We start from the raw sequence: 15,756 nt of genomic DNA, 5'->3' as shown, positions 1-15,756 counted from the left end.
ATGGTCTGGGGTGCATTTTCCTAGTATGGAATTGGCCCCCTAGTTGTTCTGGAAGAGACTTTGAATGGTACGCGGTATGAGGAGCTGCTCGGAGACCATCTCCACCCATTTTTGGCCTTCCAGCGCCCAGACGGTTCTGCGGTGTTGAGAGATGATAACGCGCCGCCACATCGCTCTCACGTCGCCCGGGAATGGTTCCAGGAACATGCAGCGGGGGTCCAACGACTCCCATGGCCACCCAGGAGCCCGATATGAACCCTATCGAGCATATCTGGGATGTCCTGGAACGCAGGACATGGATCCTGCACCCACGAACAGACCAGCATTGGCGGCAGCTCTGCAAACGATTTGGTGTCAGCTGCGTCCAGAGAACTACCAGGGACTTGTCGACTCACTTCCACGGCGTCTCACTGCAGTTCGCACGGCCAGAGGAGGCCCCACACGCTATTAGGTGACTATCCCATCACATTTGCTAAGTCAGTGTAGGTGCTCGCTAAGGGAGGAATTTCGGATATTCCGTCGCTAAGGGGGTGAAAAGAGGGGTGAATTTTTAAAATTAGTGTACCTCTATCTCCAAACTTAAAACGTTTACAGATGTAAAAATTGGTACTTAGAATCTCCTTTAAAAAGGGGTGAAAAGGGTGAAAACGGGGTTGAATGCCTTTAATGTGGATACTTATATCCCAGAAACTGAAGATATTACAGACCTGAAAATTGGTATTTGGAATCTCCTTTAAAAATAAAGAAAAACATATTTTTTTGTTTTTGGAAAAAAACAATTAATAGGGGTTAAACAGGAGTGACAAATGGGGTGAATTTTTAGAAAGACTATATCTACACTATATCTCAGAAACGCAAAATTGGTATTTGGAATTTCCTGTAAAAGTAAAGAAACACAGGTGATTTGTTTTCGGAAACTCCACTTAAGGGGAACTAAAGAGGGGGTGAAATTTTAAAATGAGCATGTCTACTGTATGTCTCATAAACTTAACATCACTGTATGTCTCATAAACTTAACATCTTAGAGAAATGAAAAATTGTATTTTTTATCTCTATTAAAAATGAAAAACATGTATTTGTTGTTTTCGGAAAAACACTTAAAGGCTAGGGGGGGGGGGGGAGGGAATTGAAAAATTATTTGAATTGTTTGTATGAAGATACTAGTGTCTCAAAAAGGAAAGATGTTGCAGACGTGAAAATTGGTATTTGGAATCTGCTTCACAACTAAAGAAACACGTATTCCTTTGATTCCGGACATTTGAAGGGGGGGGGGGCGGGAGTGAAGGAATTGGAAAATTAATTGAATTACTTGTATGAGTATACTTACATCAAATAAAAACTAAAGTTGTTACAGACGTGAAAATTGGTATTTGGATCTTCCTTAAAAACAAAGAAAAGCGCATTTTGAGGGGAGAATCATCTTTGGGGGTGGAGGTGAAAAGGAGTTGAATTCCGTTTATGGGGACACATATCTCAAAAACTGAAGATGTTACAGTCATGATAATTGGTATTTAGAAGATCCTTTACTAATAAAGAAACAAGTATTGTTTCCCGGAAATTTCACTTAAAGGGGGGGGGAGGACGTGTGAGAGGGAGTGAGAAAAGTGAATTCTTTTTATGGGGAGACTTATATCTCAAAACTGAAAACAGACATGAACATTGTTATTTGGAATCTCCTTTAAACATAAAGAAACACGCCTTTTTTGGAGGGGGGGGGGGAATCAACTTAACGACGGAGGGGTGAAAAAAGGAGTTGAGACCAATTGATTTTTCTGTTCATAATGTACTTGATTCTGATCATAAACCGACCATTTTTAATCTTTCCTGGGTTCTTTTTCAAGAGCCATCTTTTCCTTTGGAGAACTTGAAAATAAATTACAACAGATTCCCCTGGCATATCAATAAAAATTTAAACACATTTGAAATAAATGATAGGAATTATATTTACCGTGCAATTGTTCACCTGTATTATAAGGTCAGTAATGCACGGAAGTTTAACATTCGTATCGTCAGAAATCCCGCGCACTTGCCTACGCGCTACAATGGTGGTGGTCACATTATCAGCAATGTCAATGGCAGCAGATGTAATTTACCGCTAAGTAGCGCGGTCTTGCATCTTGCTGCGGGGTCCAGACCATCGATAATAATAATGATAATAATAATAATAATAATAATAATAATAATAATAACCTAAATTCAATTAATATAACCCACCCTAATAATAATAATAATAATAATAATAATAATAATAATAATAATAATAATAATAATATGGACCGTCGTCAAAATGTACGGACCACGCTGGAAACAGGTCCTGGCCGGGTAATGACTACGAATGCAGTCCGGCCGCGGGTTCAGTACCGCCAAGGCACCCAAGACGACACCACGCCCGATCTCCTCAAGGATTTGATCCGTATTAAAAATGCTTATAGGAAGAGATGGCAAAGATATCGGGATCCAACTGACCGGGCGGAATACCTGACGCTAGCCCGGGAAGTACGAAATCGATTGCTGCAAGGAAAGATTGAAAAATGGGAGTAACTTTGCCGTCAGATCGCGAATTTCGGCGGACTATATATAAAAAGTTAAGCATTCAATTATTTCAGTATAATACCGTAGCGAAGCATGGGTATCTTGCTAGTTACAAATATATGATCTGAGAATTTAGTTCTTAAGTCAGTAATTTACCTTCACAGATTTGCCATCGCAGATCTACTTTGAGTTCTCAGCAAAGGACGAGATGCCACGAATCATTCATGCTACACGTAGGAGAATATTGGTCATAGAACTAAAATTATTATTTTACTATCATTGATGGATTCGGGAGATAGTGGGTTCAAACCCCGCTATTGGCAGCCTTGGATGATATTAAGGCACCCCTTGTGGGTGAGGGATGCAGGCGAAGAATACACCCACGGTATCCCTTGCCTGTTGTAAGAGGCAACTAAGAGGGGCGACCAAGGGATGATGACACTAGAACTACGAGATTTCTTATGATTAGTATCATTACGCGCAGAACACCATGGGTCAACGTTATTTGCGACTAGTACCACCTTGCAAGGAAAATCATGGGTCTTCGTTACATAGGAGCAGTACCATTATGCGAGGAACGCTATGGGTCTAGGCGCTGTTTGTGATAAGTGCCATCGTGTGCATTCCACCAGTCGGTTCCACTGTGGTCAGTATGGATCTGCGTTGACTATGAATAGTGCCGCTTTATGAGAAACACCATGGGTCTGCGTTGCTTGTGAGTAGTACCCTTATATGCGAAACACCATTAGTTTGTGTTACCTGTTAGTAGTGCTATTGTGTGTGACATACCACGGGTCCACATTACCTGTGATTAGTACCACTTTAGGAGGAACACCATGGTTCTGCTTTACCAGTGATTACTATTATGAGTGGCCGGTGACCTGGACTTTGGATCTCCTTGGACAACAAGGATCATCTCTGAAAATAAGGAATTGTGAATTGGACCCACTGACTGCTTTGGATTCATGGTCATTTGTCATCATAATTTGTTTTAGATTCTATTTAGCGGATATATTTGGAGCCATTTCGTTGTACCTCGTACCACTAGGGGCCGATGACCTAGCTGTTTGGCCCCTTTAAACAACATCGTCGATATTAAGGAGACAGTCACTTCTTTCCCGTTCCTTATCTCGTCGTCGTGTCGGTGCGACGCAAAAAAACTATTATTGACAGTATTACCAGCCAACATTGAAGGTACCAATTTTAACAGTAGGGTAGATTACTCTACGTAGGTTTACTGGTTACGTGAACGATTTTCATTGTATCTCTTATCCTAAATGGAGGATATAATTGCTTTCACACAAATTAACAGTAAAATTGTGCGGTACATTAATACATACCATTATTACTAGATAAATACAGATACGAAACTACGGCGACTATTTCGCTGTAGACACGACTCGTCTTCTATGGCATTCCGGTTCATCGTACGGTCTTTTGTTTCCTTCTCGAGGTCCAGGGCTAGCACCGACGAATGGAAGTGCTATGTCTGTGAATTCAAACGAAAAAATGGAAGTAAATAACACCAAAAAAAAAATTGTTAAAAGAAAAATAACATGATCCCTGGACCAATTGATTGATTACACAAACTATGGGCACAAGTCAACAAGTCGCCCCACCAAGTAACATGATGCAAAGCAAAGGAGTTCAAAGAAGTTAAGTTTTTTGCTATTTGCTTTACGTCGCACCGACACAGAGAGGTCTTATGGCGACGATGGGATAGGAAAGGCCTAGGAATTGGAAAGAAGTGGCCGTGGCCTTAATTAAGGTACAGTCCCGGCATTTGCCTGGTGTGAAAATGGGAAACCACGGGAAACCATCCTCAGGGCGGCCGACAGTGGTGCTCGAACCCACTATCTCCCGATTACTGGATAAGAAGTTAAGTGAGCAAAGACTGAAAACACAAAAGTGTTCAATGAACAGAAGACATACCGAAGCGCAGTGATGTAGTATAAATCATAGTCGTAATGTAGCAAAGTATGTATGTATATATTTCTGTAGTAAAATTGGTATTTATTAATTTACCGCTAATTTTAATCTTAATTTGTATAAAATCAATTATTATCATCCATTTACGACAAAAATTATAATGAAATTTCATGGATACGATTCGTTTACTATCTATTCTCTTGCTCAACAACTCTTCGATGGCAATAGTTAAAATATTCTTACCTTCTACCCTAAGCTCCGAGAACCGTCTCCTCTACAAGACCCTAATAGGCATTCATGTTTGTCGATTAAAATGGGTAGTTCATAGCATCGAACAGGATGACGTCGGAAACGAAACATGAAGTCTAACCTCCAGAGAACAGCTGCACGGAGATGACCTCGCTGACCTCGCTTGTTAGGTCGCCCAAAGCACCGCACTTCCCCCATCCTCCCACTCCTTTTTGCTCTCGCTGCTTGGCTTTGTAAGGACTTCTCATTTCTTTTCTTCTTTGACCTCACCTTCATTTCCGTTTTTCATCTCGTCTATTCTTATGTTGGATTGCTGGAGAGGTCTGGTCTCTTCAGTACAGGTGCTCCAGAGGCCCAGCTCCACCTCTTACACGAGATGAAGAGATATCCCCAGCGAGCTCGGGTTTCGCAGTAAATGAGTTGGCCGAGGAAAAGAAAAGGTAGATATCGAGTTTTGAGTCTATTACGTCATCCGTAATTTGAAGAATCATTCTCTTGCGTAGTTTCTCGTCATAGGTATATAATAATAATAATAATAATAATAATAATAATAATAATAATAATAATAATAATAATAATAATAATAATAATAGACCAACTAGTGGATAATGGACAATTAACATTACAAATGTTTAAAACGATATGGAGAAGACTATTATTTAACACTAGCTGTTTGACTGGTTAGTTTTTGTAATAGCAGCAATAGTGTCTTAGAGTGGAGATTGATTGATTGATTGATTGATTGATTGATTGATTGATTGATTGATTGATTGATTGATTGATTGATTGATTGATTGATTGATTGATTGATTGATTGATTGATTGATTGATTGATTGATTGATTGATTGATTGATTGATTGATTGATTGATTGATTGATTGATTGATTGATTGATTGATTGATTGATTGATTGATTGATTGTGTGGCCTCCGGAGGAGCCGGGTGTAAATACACTCCCTGACAAAAATAGAAGCACCCAGAAGAAATAGTCGGCTGTCAATGTAACTTTGTACACGTACACACTATCGGCGAGTATGTAAATGCTTAGAGTTGCAATTCTTTGTGACAGGTAGAACGGCCACCAAAGTGCATTAATGTTGTTCGTGTTTAAACAGGTTCGGTAAGGTATATAGGGGGGATGAACAGTGTCGGATATTAAGTGATCACTGTGAAGGACACGGAGATGCCGCGTACTCGTGTGAGACAGAGTTATGATCACCTGAAAGAGCTTGAAAGGGTCCTGATTTTGGGTCTCCATTTGGCCGGCTGGTCGAATCGTGCAATATCCAGATGTGTGGGTCATTCGGATGTGACATGGCCGATGTTGGGAACGTGAGGGCAGGCATACTCGTCGTCAAGGTTCCGGTCGACCACGTCTGACCACCACAAGAGAGGATCACCGTATTGTGCACCAAGCACATCGTAACCCCTTCACATCTTCGCCTGCCATCCGAGAACAAGTAATGGACTCCCTGTAACATTCTGTATCATCCCGCACCGTTGGTTGGAGATTAACAGAGCAGGACTAGGGAAATACCGTCCCATGCGTAGGCTGCCGTTAACACCACAACACAAAACGGTAGCGTTTGGAGTGGTGCTGTGACCGGGAATTATGAACTGCTGATGAGTGGCGTCCCGGTTCTGCACTACCATGGAGGGCCATCGTCTGCGAGTATGGCGGCGACCTGTGGCGAGGTCACATTCTTCCAATGTTTTGGAGAGGCACAGCGGTGACGTCATGGTGTGGGGATCCATCGGGTATGACTTCAGGTCACGCCTGGAGGGAACTCTGATGACACAACGGTACATCCTCCGTCCTCGTGTGTTACCTTTCATGCTACAGTATCGTGGTGCCATTTTTAAACAGGGCAATGCTCGTCCCACACATGGCACGTGTTTCTATGAACTGTCTGCATGATATTGAGGTACTCCCATGGCCAGCAAGATCCCCAGATCTACCCCGATAGAACACGTGTGGGACCAGCTGGACCTCTGCTAGCATCCAGGATATCAAGGACCAGGTAGAACAGCCACCAGAGTGCATTAATGTTGTTAGTGTTTAACTAGGTTTGGTAGTGTATATAGGGGGCGTGAACAGTGTCGATATTGAGTGATCACTATGAAGGACACGGAGATGCCGCGTACTCATGTGATACAGCGTTATTCAACACCTGAAATAGTTTGAAAGAGGCCTCATTGTGGGCTTCCATTTGGCCAGCTGGTCGAATCGTACAACATCCACAACAGTAAGTTGTGGACCAGCTTGCCTCAACAAAGGATACAGCGGCTTTATGACACACTTCCCCACCAATTCAGCGCATGCATCCAGGCCAGAGAGGGTGCAACGTTATACGGATAAGTGGACTCGAACTTCTAAATTCTTAGTAAATCCTACTCGATTTTGTAATCACTGAAATAACATCACATACCCTCTCAACACGTGAAGTTTTATTTCATTCCTTCCTCTCCTTCTGGGTAATTCAATTTCTTTTCAGGCAGTGTATTGCTATTTGATTTCCCTGGGCTACCTGCGCTTCTGAATGTGTGTGTATGATGATGATGAGGTAGAAAGAGAGCGAAACCCGGTCTCGGTACACAGGCTGCTGTTGTCGAACAATATCAAGGAGTCTGCTCACGGCTTAACGCCTCCATCCGACGGACGAATCCCTATCAACAGCGTCATATGTCCTCACTTTATACGAATACTGCGGAGAGGTTTTGAATTGAACCCCTGCTTTTGACACACAATCTAGCGATTAGATATTGTATACCACCATCTCTTCTACCCGGTTGGCCAACACTCTAATGATTATCTTTTTTCCACCAATGAGATTCCAACCAGCTAACCACTCACTGTGTCAGACCTTAAACACTTGACGCCTTTAGGATCATGAGTGGCAACAGAAGAGGCAGGGCAAACTTCAACTTAACGGTCAGTGACATGTTATTGTTGATCATTTTTATGGGGTTAGGTGATGGTGGTGGTGATTATTGTTTTAAGATGAAGTACAACTGGGCAACCATCCTCTATATAACACTAATCAGAGCAAAAAACGGAAGGGGTCCGACACTTCGAAAATGAAGGTATCGGCCAAAGGAAGACAAGGGCCACGAAGGGCGTGAAAATGAAAGACTCCCTAGGCCTCGTGAACCTAATACCGTCGGCTAGGAAAAGAACAAGAGTTGACCAAGGGAGGTCGGATAGGAAAGATGAAAGTGAGGAGCCAGGCACAAGTAAGTGGAAGCAATGCCAGGACTCAGCTAAAGACCCCGTGGTCGCCAACCCACGCTCCAACGTTCAGACTCCATGGGGCCCTTTTAGTCGCCTCTTACGAAAGGCAGGGGATACCACAGGGGGATATGGGCTTAGGATTATTCTAGCCTTCTTGTAGTTTTCGTCCGACTGAGCGATATTAGTCTCTTTCACCTCCTTTCATGACTGCCTTTTCTTGTATTATTCTCCTGTTCCCCTTCCCAATTCAGTTGCAATCTCCTTATATTCGTGATCAATATAGGCTGATGGCCATGTGGTTTTTTCACCGTATAAAAACAATCACTACAACAACAAGCTTAGTCGCCAGGTTATTCGTAACCAAGATGAGTAACCGATATTCCCATGTCAGCGATGTTCAGTGGCTCAGATTCTACGTAGAATCGGAGCTTGCGTCGCTATGATTACAGTATTAAGTCATGTAAAACTACAGTTCTGTTTGTTTTATTTCTGTATGATATGTATTTTCTCATTTTTTACTAAAAAGTTTCATGCTTATAAAATATTTTCGGATTTCTGACGGTAAATCGAGCTCACTTTTCTTTTTTCTTCCGGTGAACCCAACAAGCCTTTACCACCTTGGCTAGGTAGCCCCGAAGTAGTCAGTGATAAAATAAACATTAATCTACGCCTTGGTTTTGGTTCATTCGGGGGATGGGTTGTTCGAACCCCACTTTCGGCAGCCCTGAAGATGGTCTTCGGTGGTTTCCGATTTTCAGGCAAATGCTGGGGCTATATCTTAATGAAGACCACGGTCGCTTCCTTCCCAGTTCTAGCTTTGTACTTTCCCAGTGTCACCGTAAGACCTGTCTTTGTCGGTGCGACTTAATATAACTAGAAAAAACTTGAATAATGAATCACAGTTCCTGATTCCATCAGGCTCGAGCTCGTTGACGGTTATCCACATGTCGCCATGGGATTAGCCCCCACGAAATACATTTATAAATCAATAATGGTGCAACAGCTCTGGTGGGCCTTGGCCAGCCAATTGACCACTGCTCAACCTGAAGGCTTACAGATTACAAGGTGACGAATGATTGGCACGACGAATCCTTTAGGCCATTGTTGTTGGGTCGGATAGCTCCTCTTTTATACTTACATCGGCGAAGTGATTAGCTGTTCGCATTTCTTAGTGGATGCAGTACTTGATGCAATATCTTTTTGCGTCTGTCCCTTGGCAAAGTCAGAGCAAAATGTGGCTTCCACCGAAATCTCAGAATGGAATAGGTGGCGCTGAGGAATCAGATTTAGAGCATGGCTAGTGTTCCTGGATGTTATGAACGGTGCTACAATAGCACTTTCTGGCCCAGTGAGGGAGGCAGTTAGAAACTACCTTACTCCTCACCATAACTTGTGCCTCTCTTTATGGCGGCTCCATCAGATTTCTGATTTCCATATAACAGCATAACCTTTGGTAGTGGTTTTTAAGGATCCAACCAGCCTCTGGTTAGAGGTCGTAACAGACAGACAGGCTGAGTAGACCTCGGACTCCCTCAGATCCTAGTAAAAATCTCCGCCTTGGGCAGGAATCGAATCCGGGACCACCAGGTAAGAGACAGGTTTGCTACCGCAAGATCACGGATCCGGCGTTTAGAAGTAAGGAAATGTTAATTGCTTGTAAATTAAATTGTTTCTGTATCATTCCTTCCGCATTCGTTGCGGTTGTAGTAAAATTTATATCCCAGCCTTGTAATGAATATATGTTTATATATTCATATAATGAACACAATGTCAATATATCAAGTACTAACTAGCCAGTAGGTTCTATTAAATCATGTCGTCAGAACTCATTTACTTAACATTATGTAACGCAATGCATGAACTAGTTCGCCCACTTAACTGCTGTAAATAGATACATAGTTGACCATAGAACTCGTATTTTGACGAAGGATATGTCTACACTGTGCAGAAAAGATTTGCTTCGTAAATTAAAGGAGTTGTGAAGTTGGGATTAGATTCGGTGATTAGATTCGGCGCTAAGCGCGCTTAGAGATCTCAAATCGGCTGCAAACCTCCCAAGTGTTCGAGCGTAAATGTGACCCACTGTCCGCTTTTCGTTTGTATTTTAGCTACACGCGATGAAAACGGACAAACGTAAACGTATGGTTTCGACCCCTACTGTCGGCAGCCCTGAAGACGGGTCTACGTGGTTTCCCATTTTCACATCTGGCAAATGCTGGGGCTGTACCTTAATTAAGACCACGGCACTTCCTTCCCACTTCTAGGCCTGTCTTATCCCATCGTCGCCTATCTGTGTCGGTGCGGCGTACTGAAAAGTTGTAAAATATATACATATATGTATATATACGTATACGTACAGGAGCAGATGTGCGAAATGTCTACCTCCAGCTTGGTGGTGCAATTCACATCGATGCAATTTTTCAATTTCAATTTTTTTCAGTTTCAATTTTTATTTATTATCTATAGAACTTTACAGTTGTCAGACGACGCCAAACTAGAGTATATCCTTTTTACAACAAAAATATAGATTCTAATTTATATACAAGTGAAAACCACACATTCTGATTTATACGCAGTTCCTATATGGAATACAAGGAATACAGGCACGTGTTATTTAAGAGATCTTTGCATGACATTTGAAATATTTTACAAATCAATTTTTTATATCCTTAGGCACTTCGTTGTAAAGTAACATACCCTTCATAGACGGGTATGGTCCATCTTTTAGTGCGGTGGAAACTCATGTTGTAATCATTCTTAATTCTTGTGTTATAATTGTGGACCGCAATGTTTTGTTGTGCTTAATAAATAGAATAGACTTATAGATATACCGTATATGGAAGGAAGTGTTGTAATATTATGAGTTATGAAAGAATGTTTGCAAGTATTTCAATTCTAAATGCTGAATATGATCCTTGGAGATTTCTTTTGCAGAAGAATAAAACGTCGTTAAAAAATCCTCATTTGCCACATAATCCCAGACAACTATACCATAGCTCAAGTGAAAGTATATTACTCCATAGTACACTTATAGTAATACCGTACATCTGTATCTACAATTTTTGATAGCCTACGTAATAAAAATATTCCTGATGTTAACTTTTTACAGACATAGTTAACATGATTCTTCCAAGACATATGACTATCTAGAACAGGGCCTCTCAAATGCCCAAAATCTCACGCGTGCAAATCGAGGCGCAAGAGCTCCGTGCACTGTGCATCGTTCCCGCTCGGCTGGACTCGGACCAACGCTTCGTCTCTGGGCTACTCGGCTGAGCTCGCCTAAACTCGGCTCTACTCGGCGCAACTCAGCTCGGATTTGGAGCGCGACGTACCAAGTGTGGAAGAGGGAGACAGGGGGAGCGAGCGAGATAGGCGTGAGGAAAGAGAGAGTAAGCGCTATTGCTCCAAATCGAGGAGTGTGGGGTCTGCACTCTGGTCAACCGAGCCAAGTCGCCTTTTGCACCGTGCACAGTGCATGCACTCTGAGAGGCCCTGATCTAGAACAATGCCTAAAGTTCACCACATTAGTTTTGTTAGGAATCATCATAAGGAAATTAGAAGTCAACAATCTGTTGATATGATGCAAAAAAGATTCGCGTATTCAATGGAAAATTCCTGGCTCATCTCGGACAACATGTGAAGGAATGGCGACGTACAGACGGGAAGAGAGAAGGAAAGCCACGCGGACAGAGCCTCAGGTAAAACAGTGTGACTTGAGCGTCTGGGAGGCAGGCAGCCACAACTAATCACCGCAGACCTACCAGGTGTATGCGTAAGTTTTGCCGGTTTTTGTGGTACAAAAACACGTAATTTTCAAGGGAAATTCATTTCTTATTTACTCAAAATATTGGCCGTCGGCTTCTACACACTTCGCCCATCTTTTAGGTAAGTTATGAATCTTGTCTTTTGCGGCATACCATTCGTCGAGCCATTTTCCAACTTCCTCAAAATTGCTGAAGTGCTGCTCTGCGAGCGCGTGCCTCATTGATGCGAAGAGGTGATGGTCAGATGGCGCCAGGTCGGGAAAGTAGGCTACGGCGGGTGCGGAATGATGTCCCATCCAAGCGATTTCAAGGTGTCTTTCACTGGTTTTGCTGTGTGAGACGGCGCATTGTCTTGTAACAAACTCACTTTGCCATGTCGTCTGTCCCATTCCGGTTGATTTAAGTTAATCATTTCTTGGCGATAGCTTTGAGGTTGAGTTGGGTCATCATCCAGTAACGCCTGCAATTGCTCGTCTTCGCACTTTTGTGGTCAACCAGAGCGCGCACTGCCTTTCACAGTGAAATCACCACATTTAAATTGCCGAAACCACGTCTCACATCGTCGCTCCGCATGAACAATGACATAAGTGTCAAAACTGCAATTGTACAGGAGACGCGAAAAACCGATTTATCTTTCGTTAAGATTCAATTACGCCAAAAATTAATTTTGTAGGAAATTGTAACTAGGGAAAATTGTAACATATACAAGCGCACTACAGGATACAGAAATGTTTTCAAAATAATTACTTTATTTTCGCCCAAAATGACCCCTTTTCTGCAAATGCGTCATTGTTCTTCTGAAACTGTGATCAATATGTAACGAAGTTTGTCAGTAGTATCAGGAAGAAAAAGACACTACGTCTTGGTGCCATTCTGCTAACGAAATAGGATGAATGAAATACAAAGTATAAACACTGGAAGTAATAAAAAAACAAAACTGTCAAGTGTAATGAGCTTCTCAACCAATGAAGTTTCGACCAGGAATCACACTTACGTCATTGTTCCAACGGACACAAAGGATCACTTGCGAAGTTAAAGACATAACTGAGATATACGGCGATATTGCTCTGAAGTGCGGTCACAAACAGCTAAGATTTCTACAACGACGCAATTGCCCTCTAGCGGCCTAGAGCATAACTACAGTTCGAACGATATTCACACGTGCGCGCTACGTATTTCTGAACCCAGACGACCGCGAAACTCCATTTGATCAAATTGTGCAGTTGCGTCATTGTTCTTCCGGAGCGACGACATGTTCTAATCGATGGAGCGAGTTCACCATATGTTTCAACCAGCAAACGATGACTTTCTGCAGCCTTTTTCTTTTAATTAAATAGGGAAAGCAATGCGTGCCGCAAATGTCCTTTTTCAGGCACAAACGTCGACATGATTACTGAACGAGACAACACAGACGCTAGTGTTTGGCGGACTCAACTTGTTTGTGGTGGTAGGTTAATGCCAGAGGAACAAACTGATGTATGTGTCAAATTCATACGCTGTGTACTGTTCGCCAGCGACATCTCTAACTGAAACTGGAAAAGACTTAAGCATACACCTGGTATCGTCTGTATGTTCACAATACTTGTATTTGTACCATCCAACACACCTTTAATTTACGACACAAAGTGTTTCTACACCCTGTATAGTACATGGACCAGTAAGCGTTACAAGAAACACGAATTTTATCAATAATATTGTGGACAACACGTGCAACGTCATTGCTGAATATCTCACTGCAAAGAAACAGGACCAATCTACCGAATAATAAGACGGTATGACGCCATCCGGTGATGCAATAGCACCGCCATCTTGAGGTAATAAATCACCAAACCGTGCGCAAACGGTTAGTGTAGCTCTGAATTCCAGCGTGGTATCACGAAGTGTAAGGTGTCGTTCGATTCTTCTCAGGACGTTCTACAAGTACACAGTGAAAACAATCAACCAATGAACATCTGAGAAAACTGTGGTGCGAAGAAGTGCAAACAAAATATTTCTTTGTTTCTTTCTCTAAATGTACTGACATATGGGCAATAAATGGCTTCAAATTGATCAAAAGGCATTCGAGAGAATAGAACAGCTTAGCAGAGTTCTACGAGGTTCAAAATCACCAATACCGAACGTCAAACGGCTTGTCGGGAGCTAACCAAGTTGGCCGAGTGTCGTGAGGCGAGTGGCGCTCAGATGGAAACTCAGCCGAGCCCCTGTACTGCCCCAGTGGTGGCATAATTACCAACCTCTACTAGATACTTTATTTAGACCCTTCGTGATTCAGGCGGCAGCGTGCTGGCCTCTCATCGCTGGGTTCAGTGGTTCAAATCTCGGTCACTCCATGTGAGATTGGTGCTAGTCAAAGCGGAGGCCGGACAGATTTTTCTCCGGGTACTCCGGTTTTCCCTGTCATCTCTAATTCCAGCAACACTCTCCAGCATCATTTGATTTCATCCGCCACTCATTAATCATTGCCCCAGAGGAGTGCGACAGACTTGGGCATCCGACACAGTTCCTGTACTCGCCGCTAGATGGGGTCTTAATCCATGCCATTTCTGATCCTGTCGAATGTCTGGAAACATGCTGGGGATTTTAATTTTCACTAGAATCTGTATTTGAACAATGCCTATCACGTAGTTCATATTCTACGTCGAAGTTTGTGGGTGTGAACCCGACACAGCACGTTCGATTTTCTTTTTTTTTAATGTTCTAGAAAGTTATTATTTCCGAACAAATCAAAATAAAGCTATTAGTTCTACGAGTACCAGTACCGATTTATATATTGTTCCTTTTACATTTTAGTACCTATGTGGTTATTGTATGGTTACTGTTTAGGAGTGTGTCTACAGTATTAGTGTAATTACAGTATTAATGTAATCGTAGTACACCGCTGTGGTCTGTGGGTTAGCTTCCCATCTAATTGGCCTGAGTTCGATTCCTAGTTCTGCTTCGAATATACAGTATGTGTGGCTTTAGAGGTTTGAATGGGATGCAGGAAACATAGAATAGTAGGGTAAATTTCCACTCACTGTCATCCAATTAGTGATATACCTTGCCTCAAACATCTCATCCTCTAGGATGCATATTCGATGGCAAACAATTGTGTTTTAATTAAGGTTCATAAGAAGTTCAAAAGCATGTGAGCTAGCAACATGGGAGAATTTAAGACGAGCCCAATACTTCGTAAACATAAAAAAATTGCGTATCATAGTTGTTATACTTTTGTTTCACACTAGACTCCCGCTTAACCGACTCTCACTTATCCGACATAATATGCAAATCGTGAAAAATTCTGTTAAGTAAGAAGGAGTCAAATTATGACAGTGAAGAAATTATCACGGACAACGTCGACAATATGTTGTTTATTGTTGAAATAAACTCGTCGATGTGCAGGTGCGACTGATGGGCACCACGGTGAGTGATTTGCCCTCGATGACCAGTTTGAAGAGACTGACGAAGACATTGCCGTCATTGTTAAAAACAGCAGAAAAGAAACCACAAGAAGAAGGAGAAGAAAACATAGTTGAAGAAGACACGATGAAGGATTCAGAGCCCTTGAACCTGCACTGGTATACGTGTAACAACAACAAGAAACCTCCAGTACGTATGCGTTACTTCTGCAGAAAATACGTGACATGATGGCGTGAAAAAGACAGTCGGCTGGCATGCAGAAACCACTGTTACAAACTCTTGTAAAAAAATTAATCTGATTCAACATCGTTTTCTCCTCAAATATTTAATTGTATTGTACAGTGAATACAAATATCAACTGTACCAACAATACATCTATAAGATGATATTGTTTCTTCCTCTTCTTCCTCTTTACCTTTCAACAGACATCCCGCTAATCCGATATCTCACTGGCCCATTTACTACTGTTTAAGATATTATGGGCTGAAACATAAACGTAATATTGTGTAATAAAATAAAATGAATTTTGTAATAAAAAATCGTGCTAAGAAAATATCTGGATGCTTGAAACTAAATCCGACACTTAGAACAGATGAGTTCCAGGAACTAGTTGTTCATCCTCAACCACATCATAGAATTTCTTCAAAT

Source organism: Anabrus simplex, chromosome 4, assembly GCF_040414725.1.
Source record: "Anabrus simplex isolate iqAnaSimp1 chromosome 4, ASM4041472v1, whole genome shotgun sequence".
Classification (NCBI taxonomy): domain Eukaryota; kingdom Metazoa; phylum Arthropoda; class Insecta; order Orthoptera; family Tettigoniidae; genus Anabrus; species Anabrus simplex.
This window is presented reverse-complemented; position numbering follows the sequence as displayed.